The following is a 13,959-nucleotide window of genomic DNA, read 5'->3' on the forward strand; positions in this document are numbered from 1 at the left end:
CGCTCTAACTCCGCTCCGGTATTTTATTTCGCTCCGAGCTCCGCTTTTGCTTCACTCCCGCTCCCAATAAAAAACATTTTTAATCTATTTATGTACATATCGAGCCCTAACCACAAAATTTTTGAAAATTTTCTTTTTGATGCAGAAATGCATCTGGATATATGTATGTATACACTTCTGTATCCAAAAGAAAATTAAAAAAATGTCCAGGTTAATTAAATAGAATGGAAATTTATTTAACCTGGTTGTTTTCAGTGGCTTAAAAATAATAATTTAAGTAAATTTATTAACTGAACATTTTTCTTAAATTTGTATTGAACTTGAGGCCGTTATTATAGAATTTTTTTGGAAAAACAAAAATAAAAATATTTCAAAATTAATCATTACATACTAGGCCCGAAAAAAAACAAAATATTGAATGTTTTTTTAAGGAGCTAAGGGGCAAATTAATTTTTTTAGCTCTTTGCTCCAGCTCCCTGCTCCTTTGCTCCACTCTGCTCCGAAGCCTTGGTAAAAACTGTCTTATTCAAAACGCTTATCCCTTTTATATGTAAAACAAACTTATTTCAGGCTAGTTATTTATATTGGTGGTATATTATTTTGGTGTGAATAAATAAGTCTTGATGGCAGTAGATTCCGGTCAACAAAATCTCATTTTTGGCACAAATATCTGCCTAAAAAGTGTTGGTTAGGGCGAAAAAGTGAATGTATGTATTTAACACCCAAACCCCCCGTAGATCCGGCACTGAAAGAATTATTTAAAAAGGTACGGCCATGAGTGCCATTAATAATAATAATAATAGATTGGCGCTTACACATATGTTAGTGTTTGGCCGAGCTTCTTCTCCGATGTTGCTTTGACCAGGGCTTGAACCCAGGTGCTGATGAGTGAAAGCGCGCACTGCTTACCACTACACCACAGCGGCCGTGCCATTATATAGATTTAAATGAGGACAAAGATTTTTAAAAATATTTTAAAAGTACAATTTACAAGACTTAAATTAAAATTAATTCTTACATATCGTCACCTGAGTGGAAGATCGACCTATCTCGGCAGTCAGTTCGAAAACGCCCTATCTCAGAAAATCTTTCAAGGACGCCCCATTTCAGAATTTGATTGAAAAACGCCATATCTCAGCGGCCGATTCAAAAACACCCTATCTCAGTACATTTTCCATGTATATTCAGCTGAGCTGAGATTTTTCAATAAAATTCTTAAATAGGGCGTTCTTCAATGAAATTCCTAAGAACGGCGTTCCTGAATAGGTTTCTGAGATATGGTGTTTTCGAACTGGCTGCCGAGATAGGTCGATCTTCCACTCAGGTGAAGCTATACGAAAAAAAAATACAAAAAACGACCCACGTACGCCATTAACTAAAGTTGCTATTATTTTGGGTAAATACAATAAGAGGAAGAAATTAAATGTTCGAAAATGGCTAACCGTATTTATGTATCCTATTTTGGATGCTATTGCATATTGCAGGGGTGGGCAAGGCCGAGGCCGAAAAGAGCCACACGTAAATTCTAAATGCTACAAAGAGCCAAAAAAACAACAACAAAAACAAAAATTGTATCTATACTATAATAAAACTGTAGATTGTTTTTCTATTTGAACTCACTAATCTCCGGAACTACTAAATAGATTTTCATGGGGCTTTAACTGGTATCTAGACTGTGACCTCGGAAGTAACATAGGCTATATTTTATCAAAACTGGAATGTGGACAAAAAAGATATACCAATTTTTGCAAACAAAATTTACTTTGCACCAAATTCGTTTGCATATAATTTTGCTTTTCAACGGCATCAACATATGCCAGTGTTTATTTTTCGTTATTGATATTTTTTTTCAACTGAAATAGTAATTAGTGTCGTTCGTACATATTGAAAACGGTCTTGAACATAGATACATACGAGATTAAACGTTTCTCGCGGAGTTTTGTGTCTTACAAGAGTGGTGTGTTTCTAAGAATCCGTAAGTCAAAAGATAATCGGTAGGTAGATACTGATTTATTTATATTTCTTTGTGTTTCGTGTATCACTATGGGATTTTGTACATACAAATTAATTAGATATTTTGAAAACGCTCACATGAAAAGCATGTTCTGTGAATTAAGCGGATATAGTTCAAAGAATTCCCTTGAGTCAAGAATTGACATTTGGAATTAATTATGTATTTACATTTCTAGCGAATTTCTAATTTGCGGAATTAAAAGAAATTTATTTAAAAGGAAATAAAGCGTGTGGTATTTTTCAACTCTTATTGAACTTCAAATACTATACACATGTATGTATACATACCTCAGTTCATATAAACATTCCAACATACATTTAATAGCAGCAACTGCAGCTAAATTTTGTATATTTTTTGTTTTCTAAATACATATTTTCAATTTCTGTATAAACAACAGTGTTGCCAGAACTTTTTGGGCCGACCGGCTAGATTGGCAAAAAAAAGCGGCTAAAAACGGCTAAAATGTTTTAGTGAAAATTCACATGCTTTATTAAATAAATGGCAAGACACGAAAGACTAGTTAAAACCATTAATTCATATCGAGTGTATATTCCTCATCATCAAATGAATCACTATTGTATATATCACCTGAATTCATTAATTTTAAGAGATCGTCATCTACAGTAAAATTATGGCAGCATTTTTCTTCACGTTTTAAACCGTATCTTATATATAAAATAGCGTTTAACGTTTTAACGCACATTGGATTTCTTTGCTTAGTTTTTATTATATTCATTGAACTAAATATTCGCTCTACTTCTGCATTACTTATAGGCAAAACAAGAAAACTAAAAACTAGGTTGGAAAGGTCAGCAAAAGGGTTTTCTCCTAGGGCATTTCGAAATTGATAAACTTCGGCCCAAAATTTTACAGTTGAGTCTAAATTACTCCAGGTATGTAACGTTAACCGTTGCCATTGCATCTCTATGGATGTTATTTCGTCGGCATTATATCTGTGTTTTTGTTGCTGTAGTTGAACAAATACTTTTGGTTTAATTACTCTTAATGCATTTCCAACCGAAAAAAGTCAATTTTTTTTAGTGTGGCAATATTTGTAGGGAGGCGTTGGCGTAATTCCTTTATTAAAGTGATAATAAAATAGCGACCATTTTCTCGAATTATTTTCTCGGCTTCGTCGTCAAAAGCGTTTGTGCTTACTTTTTTTTTAAATACTCTTCAAAACTGTGATAAAACTGAGGAAATGGAGCAAGGTATGGTTCCAACGGGGAGCATATAGGATCAAATGTGTCCGCGCTAATAACCACTAGGAAGCATAGATGCGAAAGTAAAACATTGAGTTCATTAAAAATCTTCATTGGGTCTGCATTATTGCTTTCGACCAACTTGTTTACTTTTTGCACCTGAAAATTAGGCAAATAGTAAAATCGGCTAAAAACGGCTAACTTTTTTTTACAAACCGGCTAACAATTCGGCTGCCGGCTAGATCGAATTTTCTCCGGCTAGTTGCTATCAAAACCGGCTAAATCTAGCCGGAAAACGGCTAAAATGGCAACGCTGATAAACAAGTTTAGATATAAATTTGGAATCTTTATTGTTTTTATGTAGCCACAAAGTGCTGGCTCCTAACTTCGATCATTTATAACTCCTAAAATATTCATATAAGATTCACAAATTTTTTGTTTTTGAAGCTCATATTTCTTACTCACCTAGGACTCCTTTCAGACTCATATATTCTGAACGCTCAGAATATGTTTGTCAGAATATGTTTTATAAGCCAACAATAATAATCTATACTATAATAAAACTGTAACTTGTTTGTCTGTGGCATCTCCCATAGGCGTGACATTTTTAATCAGCTATAACTTCGGAACCGTAAGTCACACAACTTTTAAATTTGGTGTGAAGACAGATCTATGATAGATGTTCAAAGTAAAGTATCCATATCTATCTATCTATACTATAATAAAACTATAGATTGTTTGTCTGTTTGACTGTTTGAATTCACTTATCTCCGGGACTACTGAATGGATTTTTATGGGGCTTTAACCGGTTTATAGAGAGCGACCTCGGACGTAATCTAGGGTATAAGAAAATGATATCTGACAATGGGGCGTGTCACCTCCAATATGCGTGACATTTTTAATCAGCTATAACTTCGAAACCGTATATTTATGGTAGATGCTTATAGTAAAGTACATATACTTTTGTAAAAAGGGCGGGGCACATCCTATAGGAGTGAAATTTTTAATTAGCCATAACTTCGGAATCATACGTCACATGAATTTGTTAACCTCCTCTGAATTGTAAAATATACTTTTTCAAAAAATGATGCCGACAGATAGCGCCTAAGTCGAGATATTTCGATAACCCGTCTTTATCGTATGAACTGGCTTAACGGGTATTAACTTTATGATAAGAAGGGTTTCTCCAAAATAAATGGACCCAAAGTATAGATGGCGCTGAAATCACGATATTTAAATGCCCCTCTACAAGTGCTATATTAAGCATACAGAGAACCGCAAAATTAATTAAGCTCCACAGATATCCTAGGCACATCAACGGGTCATGGCTATATCAAAAAGAAGTGTGCCGAATTAGAGTGAACACGGTAGGGATATCAATGACCGTCCGTTCGAGCTAAACTAATAATTTTTACATTACAAACCGTTTTTGCATAGCAACACAATTTTAGTATTGGTCAATGCAAAAGTTCTTATAAGGCGTCGCGAAGCAAGCCAGGCATTTGCTGGTTTTTAAATAAAACTATTATTAGAAATGAAAAACATTAATTTTATTAATTTCATTTATAGATATTAAAGAAAATTCAAAAGATCTCTTTGGCCAAATTTTCAAAATCCGGTTGTACGTCAGTTAAAGCTGTTCGTAACAGTTCTGTTAAATGTTGGTTGGTCAATAGGTACGTTCGTTTAAATCTCCAGTAAAAAATTTACATCAACAAAATCCCAGCGATATGTGATCTGTTCTCTCATAAGAGAAAAATATCCAAAATAGTAGGCGAACAGAAAAGTTTCAGAAACTTGCAAGTTAGACGAACAGCTGATACCAATTTTGTTTACATTTAAAAGCATAAAATTGAAAACGTAAGAAAACAAATCCCGAAGTCTTATCCTGACACAGTTCACTGACTAAACGAATAATTACCTACTTCTTACAAGTTTAATTATACGCATTTCACTATTTTAACTTCCAAACCTTCAAATTCAATTTAGGGATTTACGTAAATACCCACCAACTGTTTTTGATCAGCTGGTTTCTTGTTGGCAAATTGCAGTTGGCAAAAATTTTTTCCAGCAGAAACCAGCAGCAAGAGCTGGGCGATAAGGATTACGATTACTAAACGATTAGGATTGCAGTAATCCCAACAAGCTAAAAAAAAAAACAAGATTACGATTACAGTAATCCTTCATCGAACGAACTTAGATTACGATTACAGTAATCGTAATTTTAAAAAGCCTAATATTACGATTACTGTAATCGTAATCCAAGTTCGTTCGATGAACGATCACTTCTGAAACTTCACTTCTGAAACTGTTTTTTAATGTCTAAGTAATGGGAATTATTGCGTATGCTGTTATTGCATGCACCCCACCCATGGTGGAATTATACCAAGTGAAGTAATATTAGAGTGAGAAGAAAGATTTTGACACTGCCTTATTTGAAAATTTGCCTATAAAATGTGACTATAAGGCGGCCGAATGTCAGAGCGAGAAGGCTGTTTTATTACTTCACCTGTTTATTGCGCCATTCATCCCACCTGCTTGTAGGAAAATTTTACATATTTTCACATAACTATTTCGTATCATATGTTCGCTTCGTCTTCGTAAACGAAGTCCGCAGTTCCGAAATAGTAAAGCAAGTGATAATAATGCAGAAATTTTAACTGAAGATAAAACTCAAAACAATATTCTACGTGTTATATGCTGCGTTCCATGCAAACATTTTAAAGTTTTCCAGCAATATTTTCAACATATTAGAAAGCATGCAGACAAAATTCATATAAAAGCGCTATGTTCGATTTACCGAGTAGTTATTAAAGACGGCGCTTTCCCTACATTTTGTTTGACTAAGTAAAAATATCTTGTGAATATTAATTTCATCGTATGAATTATATCACATTTTTTGTTTAATTGTGTTTTTGGAATAAACAAAGTTCTTTTTCCTTCTGTCAGTAAACTGTTACAAATAGTCCAACCTTTGTTGGAAATAAAGCAAAACTCAGATTTTGGTATTATATCCATTTAAATGTGAAATAAAGCAAATTTTGCGTTATTGCCGTTTGCGTTATTTCAAAGAGTCGCATATGGCTCAAAGAGCCGCGATTGCCCACCGTTGGCATATTGTATCAAGATATACTACGTTTATACGCACAGAATAATCGACTTAATTGAAAGCGCATTGACACCGTACACATTTCGCTCTAGTGTCTATACTTACGGCTTTATATCGGCATCAAAGTAACCGTCTTTAAAAGCAAACAAAATCAGCAGTTTTCATTTGACATTTTATAAGTTAACATAATGGGAAGTGATAAAAATCTAGTTTTATTCGGCATTATAAAATCGTGGCAAAGAGAAAGAACGATTATTACTAATCAACTTTTAAATACTGATGCGATTATTTGGAATTTGAGCGGAACAGCTGATCTCCAATTCGCTTTGAGTGAGAGCGGTGTTTATACACTCTTTCTAACTGTCTGGAGAAATAAACTACCGATTTGAAATGGAGTGTGAGCCAAAACACTTCGCTCTTTCAAAGCGAATTGAAATTCAGTTTATACATATGTTTTGAATCGCGGCGAAATGAATTAAAGCGACTTATGCATGCGTATAAACGTAGTAATAACTTCTAACTAGTTTGCGAACTAGTATAATGCAAGGTCTCTTGATTTTCATTTTACAAGGCATCATCATGTAAAGTTTAACGGTAACTACATATCACATAATCAAATAGAACTACACGAACTACATACATATGTAAATGAGTATGTCTGACTACAGGATGTGTGTATGTATATAAAAAGTAGAAGATGTCCCTTAAGGACCTATACTTTATGCACTGCATTTGCGCTTTGGCAAACTAACAATAAAAGAAAACAAATACGAAGAAGCAAATAATAAGCTGCTGCGTTTATACCATTGGGCGAAGCTAGTCCCCCAACACAGCCAAAACTGCTTTTAATATATTAAAAATCTCCGAGTGGTTTTCTTTACATAATCATTAATATGTACATACAAGTATACATATGTATGTACGTACCCAGCATCTAGACGACAGATTCCACCTGATCATAAGCTTAATCTCCATAAGCCAAGTCGACTTTGTTGTAGTCCAACTTTTGTACTTTTGAGTCTAATGAGTTTTGCAGGATTCTGCAAGTATCCTCAATGCTCTTTGCGGTTTGCGGATGCGGAAATACTCTGTCAGTTTGGATTAGCAAGGCGCGCATTTATGTATGTATGCAGGCTAACATATCAACACTTCTGCTAAAATATTGCAAAAGTACAAAGAGCCCAACCATCATGAAATTAATGTGTGTTCACAAGCGAACTATGTTCATGCTTTCGTATACATACATACAAACATAATGCAGTAAAAAAAGTGTTGTTAGAAAGTCCTTTTAGCAGTTTTCAATTTTTTTGCAAATGTTGCCAAACAAATCAAGTGTTGCCGTGTGAAGCGATTTTTGGCGAATTTTTATAAAATTATAAAAATATAATCCTGATATGAACTATTTAAATATTAAAGCATTAGAGATTTTGTGGCTGTTTTGTGCGCATTTTATCGCTGTCAACAAACTTTTTGGGCCAGTAGTTTGGTTATAAGATATAAAAATGTCTGGTAACATTGTTGAAAGTAGAATTTTCTGTATTCATCACGTAAATAAAGCAAGTGTGGATTCGAAAATAAAAACTGTTTCGAAAGTCACTTTACATGCAAGGTGTAACAGCCCAAGCAACCGCCTTTGGAAATTCTTGAGCTTGACAGACTTGCCACGTCTTAACAGTTACTTAACCCTCCACTCCTCTCATCAAAAAAATGAATGAAAAGTGTACTCACAATAGTTCAATCCCTTCAATTACGTCAACAGTAGCCAAATGTTGCTTTAACGAAAATACCAGCTGTTGCCGCCCTTCTCCACGAAAACGTTGTCTTTAATTCTAACTTCCACTCGCCGAACGAAGCCAATCTGCAGATGCTCATACTGGGTTTTAAAATATTTTGAACAGGGTTGCTACCAGTTTGAAAACGCGGATTTAATTAAAGTATACATATGTTAATGGCGGTCGCAAACCTCTGAGTGTATTTCTGCCATGAAAAACAGCTTCTTAAGAAAATACAATAACTGTAGGTCCATCACCTTTGTGTGACAAGGCGCACGCCACAAATCGGAGGAGAAGCTCGGCCAAACACTAACAAATGTGTAAACGCTAATCTATTACACTGATGCAAAAAAATGACCTTAATAAAAATTAAATGAAATTAAAAGGGTTATTTTGTATCTACAACTAACCTGTAACTAATCTACTTTATCAAAATAATTCAATTACCCTCAGTTGTTTTGCAACAGCATTTAAGTAAAATTTAATGAAATAAGGTTGAAAACTTTATTTAATGAAGCAAAATAAAGAACACTGGTTTACAGCGAAAACGTTCTATGGATGGCGAGATATTTGCAATTTCGAGTTATTTGCAATTTACTGTTGTTCAGTTAAAAAAAAAGAGTTGTTTCACTTAATCACGTATACCTTACGAACCAATTGAATGATCGTAAAACGAGATAGGGCAAATGCAAGAAAGTAAAATTTTCCATAAACTGTATATACCAGAGAGCAGAATGGATGGAATTAAAACGCTTATTAAGTCACTCGTTTTCTTTTCTTACCTATACACTCAACCACTCAGTGCTCTGTAAACACAACATGCATTAGCTTTGAAATAAAAAAGTCAAGTGAGTGAGTGAATCACATTTTCAAGTGATTGATTTGAATAACGAGTGCATGGCATATTTGATATTGTTTATGTATGAATTGAAAAACTGAAATATAATGATGTCTTACGAAGTTGCGAACACCTACAAAGTTTCTCGCTTTCCTTATAGTCTAAGGTCCGAGAAAGGCACGACCTTCACTAATCTGTTTAATGGATGGAATCGTTTTTCTATGAAATTTAACGTATCAATAAATACTTTGCGAGTGGGTTGGCTGAATAAATCGTGGCCAGGATATTTTTAATCAAATATTCAAAAATTATTATTATTTTCTTAATTTTATACTCATTTGTTTAATGAACAAATTATATACCAATCGAAAGTATTAAGCATATAGAATGTGAAAACGTTGGGTGGTCTATTTTTTTCCTGGCCTACCTCTCGGGTTGGCAGGTATGAATTGGTAGGTAATGTTAGTAATATTCACTCATCTGTTTAACACATTCTATAGGTTTTATGCTTTCGATTGGTATATAGGGAAATCTTTTGAGACGGGGACATTTTGGGTACTGGCAAATTGTGGCCGCCACAAAGCAGCGGCACTGCCAAGCGCGGTTAATACGTGTCGTTAATAATACTTGTATGCGTAAGTATACGGTAAGAACGGTTTAAATGACCAGTTTACTTGCTAAAATCGAGAAAATCAGGAAACTTCTGGTGCACTAGCTGCCTTAGAATTGGAAAAGACCTCTCCTACCATTATTAATTTTTTATTTATATAATAAGTAAATGAAGTAAAGTAAAAAAATAACAATAATTTTTTAAAATAGTTTTATTCATTCCTTTCAACTGTTATGTATATGAAAAAATACCAATTGGTTTAGTCCAATATCGTTTGCCAATAATTTACAACTTTTTTCCGTAATTATATTTCCTGCAGACGAAAACACCCTTTCGGAAGATGCACTACTTACGGGGGTTGCTAATACTCTGCAACCGAGCTTATGCAGCAATGGCATTTCACTTTTATGAAGCTCCCACCAATTGAGTATGTCGAAGTCCATATTAAAATATACCTCCATATTTTCGTAACGCTGAAGCTCCGCAGCTACCTTATCGGCGCTGCTTACAAAGGTAGGGTGTTTTAAAAGCCCTGAAAATAGCTCTAAGTTGTTAAAGGTACTACGGATAAATTCGTAGTTTCTACTTCAATTGGATTCTCAGAGTTCTTTATCAATGTTTTCATAATTTTAGCACATTTCTCTTTTGTGAGTATACGTTCATCTTCGGTAAAATTCTTCAGATCTTTTGCTGGTGGGTACAAGAAAAAGGCAGTTTTGTGTAAATCTTTTAAATTTTCAAGTACAACTGTGTTTAATTAGTGCAAGAATTTAGTTTTCATCTCTTTTATAAAACCAATGTCTTCTGCCATGGCCACGCACTTCTTCTGTAGGTTCGTGGCATAAATGTATACCAAATGGATAGTTGGTTGAAGTTACCATTCAAAATATCGTTTCTTATAGCATTCTGTTGCAAAAGATTGCTCTCGGTAGCGCTCGATCCATCACGGCACATAGTATCATTACTTGCCTGTTGAGTAAATGTAAGTAATAACATTTACGAGCAATTCAAAAATATAAACACTTACATCTTCCTTATCCATTTTCGAAGCTGAGTGCCTTTATTTTCCTGATATAACCCGTTTCCAATCAATATCATTCGAGTGCTCGATTCGTTTGGCATACACGAGTTTTTCATTCAAATGATTTGACTTAAAAAGGGCATGTCAATAAAGTACTTGAAAGCAAATGAGTGTAAACCACCTAAGCATTAGTGAGAGAATTGACATGAGAATCACTGCTAAAGCAAAGTTTCCCACTAGCTGTTTTGAGTGAACAGCATTGAGTTTACAAAGCCTACGTTGAAATGAGCATATTCATTCTATATACATCAATTTTCGATAGTCCTGATAGTTTCTGAGAAATTAGTTAATCATTTCTGACACCTCTTGCATTCGATACAAACTCTCTACTTACTCAGGTGTACGTGGCGTATGAGTAACACTCTTTTCTGCTCATATTTCATACAAAAAATCTTTGCGCATTTTCATTTGACCAATCATTACGTCCTTATTTATCCATCGATTTTCTCCATTGGTAGCTTAATTTTTTTCCAAAGGAATAGGGTTTAAAACAAGTACAAAACATTTACACTGAAACTGTTATTTTTTAATTTTTTCCCTGTTAAAGTTTGAATTTTTTCAAGTTTTTCATTAAAAAAAACAACAAATCTGGGATGATTAATTATATTCTCTGAAACCAGAGCTGTAAAACTGTGAAATCATTTAAAATTTTAATCATGAAATATTTACAAGTATAATTTCATTCATTTTCCTTTGGTATGGTAGTGTGGCTTATATTTTTTTTCAATCTACAATCATTAAAAACAAAATTGATTTCACACAGTAAGGTAGTAAATACCTGAATGAAAAACTGAGAATGCTGAAGTAAACAGAATTCAATACTGAATTAGCTTCCAGATGAATGAACACTTTGCTATTTGTGCATTCTCTAATTCAGTTCCAATCAAATTTTATACACTAAGAAAAATATGTATGTTTAGATGATGGAATAATGAGGTGTATGAACTTTAAAACGATATTGACATAGTGTCACGTATCAATGCAGAGCGGCCACGCGGGCTAAGCCATGTCCTACGAATGAATGGTTGCGCTTGGACTCCTCCACGCATGAAATGCAGCTTGATTCACATGAACATATTGTACAAATTTATAGTTTTGGTTGTTTAAAAATTGAGTGCAAAATGTTCCAAGACCTCTATCTATAGTATATATAATTTTTTTCATTTAAAGATTGGAAAATCTGCAGAACATGAAATAATCAAGCATAACAACCATTAAATGATAGCAGCTTTTATCATTCAGTCCATGGGTTCTCCACATACATTTTTAAAATACATATGTGCCCATTTTCGCGCGGCCACCATTTATGATCAGTTTTTATTTGTAGAGAACGATATTCGCATTTCCCAATACCAGGCGCTCATGCATGTGAAGTAACAAGTTTTCTATTTCTACGTACAAAATTGTTTGTATAAATTTTTAAATTTCCAAAATTCTACTTTGAACAGTTCAAAGGCTTCTACAAAAAAAAATTTATTTAAAAGTTCTACAAACAAATTTATACATATCGAGCCCTAACCGCCAAAATAACGTAAGCGACATTTTTTTCAAAATTTTATTTTTGATGCAGAAATGCACCTAGATGCTCTAGGAATATTTCTGCATCAAAAAGAAAATTAAAACAAAAATGTCGCTTACGTTATTTTGGCGGTTAGGGCTCGATATAGAAAGCTTGCTGCTTCTTATGTATGAGCGCCTGTTATTCAGAAATAAAAATATCTCTTTGTACAAATAAAAATTTAGTTCGTAAAATAAAATTGACCGCAAGTTTCCTTCGAAAACATGCAGTTGGTTTTAAACAGCATTAACAGAATATCCAAAGCTGGTACGTACTTCTGGTCTTAGGTAATGCTTTACCAAATTGTAGCAGTAGTAGAAAAGCAGAAGTAAAACGACTATTTTCTCCTATAAATATTTTCTTCAAGGCATATTTTTTCAGTGTAGTACTGAATGATCAAAACTGTTTGCATTCAACCAAAATTTACAATCACAATGATTGCGAATACTTTTGTTACATTCACATTCTATACTGAATGGAACTCTGCCATTCAACAACACATTACGTTTGTTTTTGTTTCAAAATAATTTAAGCCACTCAGGAATGCGTTTTTTTTTATACAGCCAAACAATCAAAATTTTGAAACGAGTGCCAAGTGAATGCAGATCCTACTGATTCAATCATTTTACAGCTCTGTCTGAAACTATGAGGGCTATGGAAAAGTAATGTATAAATAGGGCTGCCAGACGTCCCGGTTTTCCCGGACATGTCCCGGTTTTAGACTATTTGTCCCAGTCCAACCTTAAAATGTCCCGGGTTTCATTTAAGTGTCCCGGTTTTCGATTTGATTGCACAAATTTTGAATAAAAATGACTACACTGAGAGAAAAAATGCGTTGTAATATTAAGACAAATTTTATGAATTTACTGGGGGAAATAACGCATAGTAAACATGAATATTTTTTATTTGATTATCGTTTAAAATGTTCGTATTTAAAAACAATACTTTCATACCACGGACACGTGGTGTTGAATCAAACTGAACATTTGAATGTACATTTACATGTCTGGCTGTAGCTAAGTGCACGAAGATGCTTGTCACAATTTTCTAATTTCCAGAGCGTCAGGGTTCAAATCCCATTACAGGCAGCATGGAATTTAAATATATTTTTTTTAACTTAATTATGAAAAAGCATCCGTTAAGTGCAAAGCGCTTCATTTTAACATTGGCGTTTTACAATTATATTAAGCAAAAGCCAGAAGTTTTGAAACAAGCTCACAGCAACGAAACCAATGACTGATATTTTAATGTTACCTTGTATTTATTTTTTTTTCTTTCGTGAAACCTAGATTACTTATAAGTACCGTGCCGTACAAAATTATTGGCTCGGAGACTCTTTCATCTGATCACAATTTCTAATCAGATCTTTTAGAAAAATTTTGAAAATGTAGCTTTTGAGCCAATTAGTAAAGTGCAAGTCTGAAGTTACCAGAAAATTTCGTTGTTTTTTTGCAATTATTTATTTTTTGCTGACAGTGTCGTCCACATAGAAAAAAATGTCGAACATAGTTTGTATGAAAGAAACTCTCAGTAAAAACAGTACAAAAAATTAACTAAATTTTTATGGGCAGCAAAACTTCATTTTCAAAATTTTTATAAAAAAGTCTGAATAGAAAGTTGCGAATTTGTATGCGAAGTTATTGCATTTTCCCGAGTTTTGCACAAAGTTTAGAAATTTTAATTTTATGTTTTCTGATGTATTTAGTATAAACTGTATTTTTATAAGGAACAAAAAAAGTACATGCATTGTGGAAAATTCTGTGTACTTTAGTTGT

Source organism: Rhagoletis pomonella, unplaced genomic scaffold, assembly GCF_013731165.1.
Source record: "Rhagoletis pomonella isolate Grant_MI unplaced genomic scaffold, Rhpom_1.0 Rhpom_scaffold_00007, whole genome shotgun sequence".
Classification (NCBI taxonomy): domain Eukaryota; kingdom Metazoa; phylum Arthropoda; class Insecta; order Diptera; family Tephritidae; genus Rhagoletis; species Rhagoletis pomonella.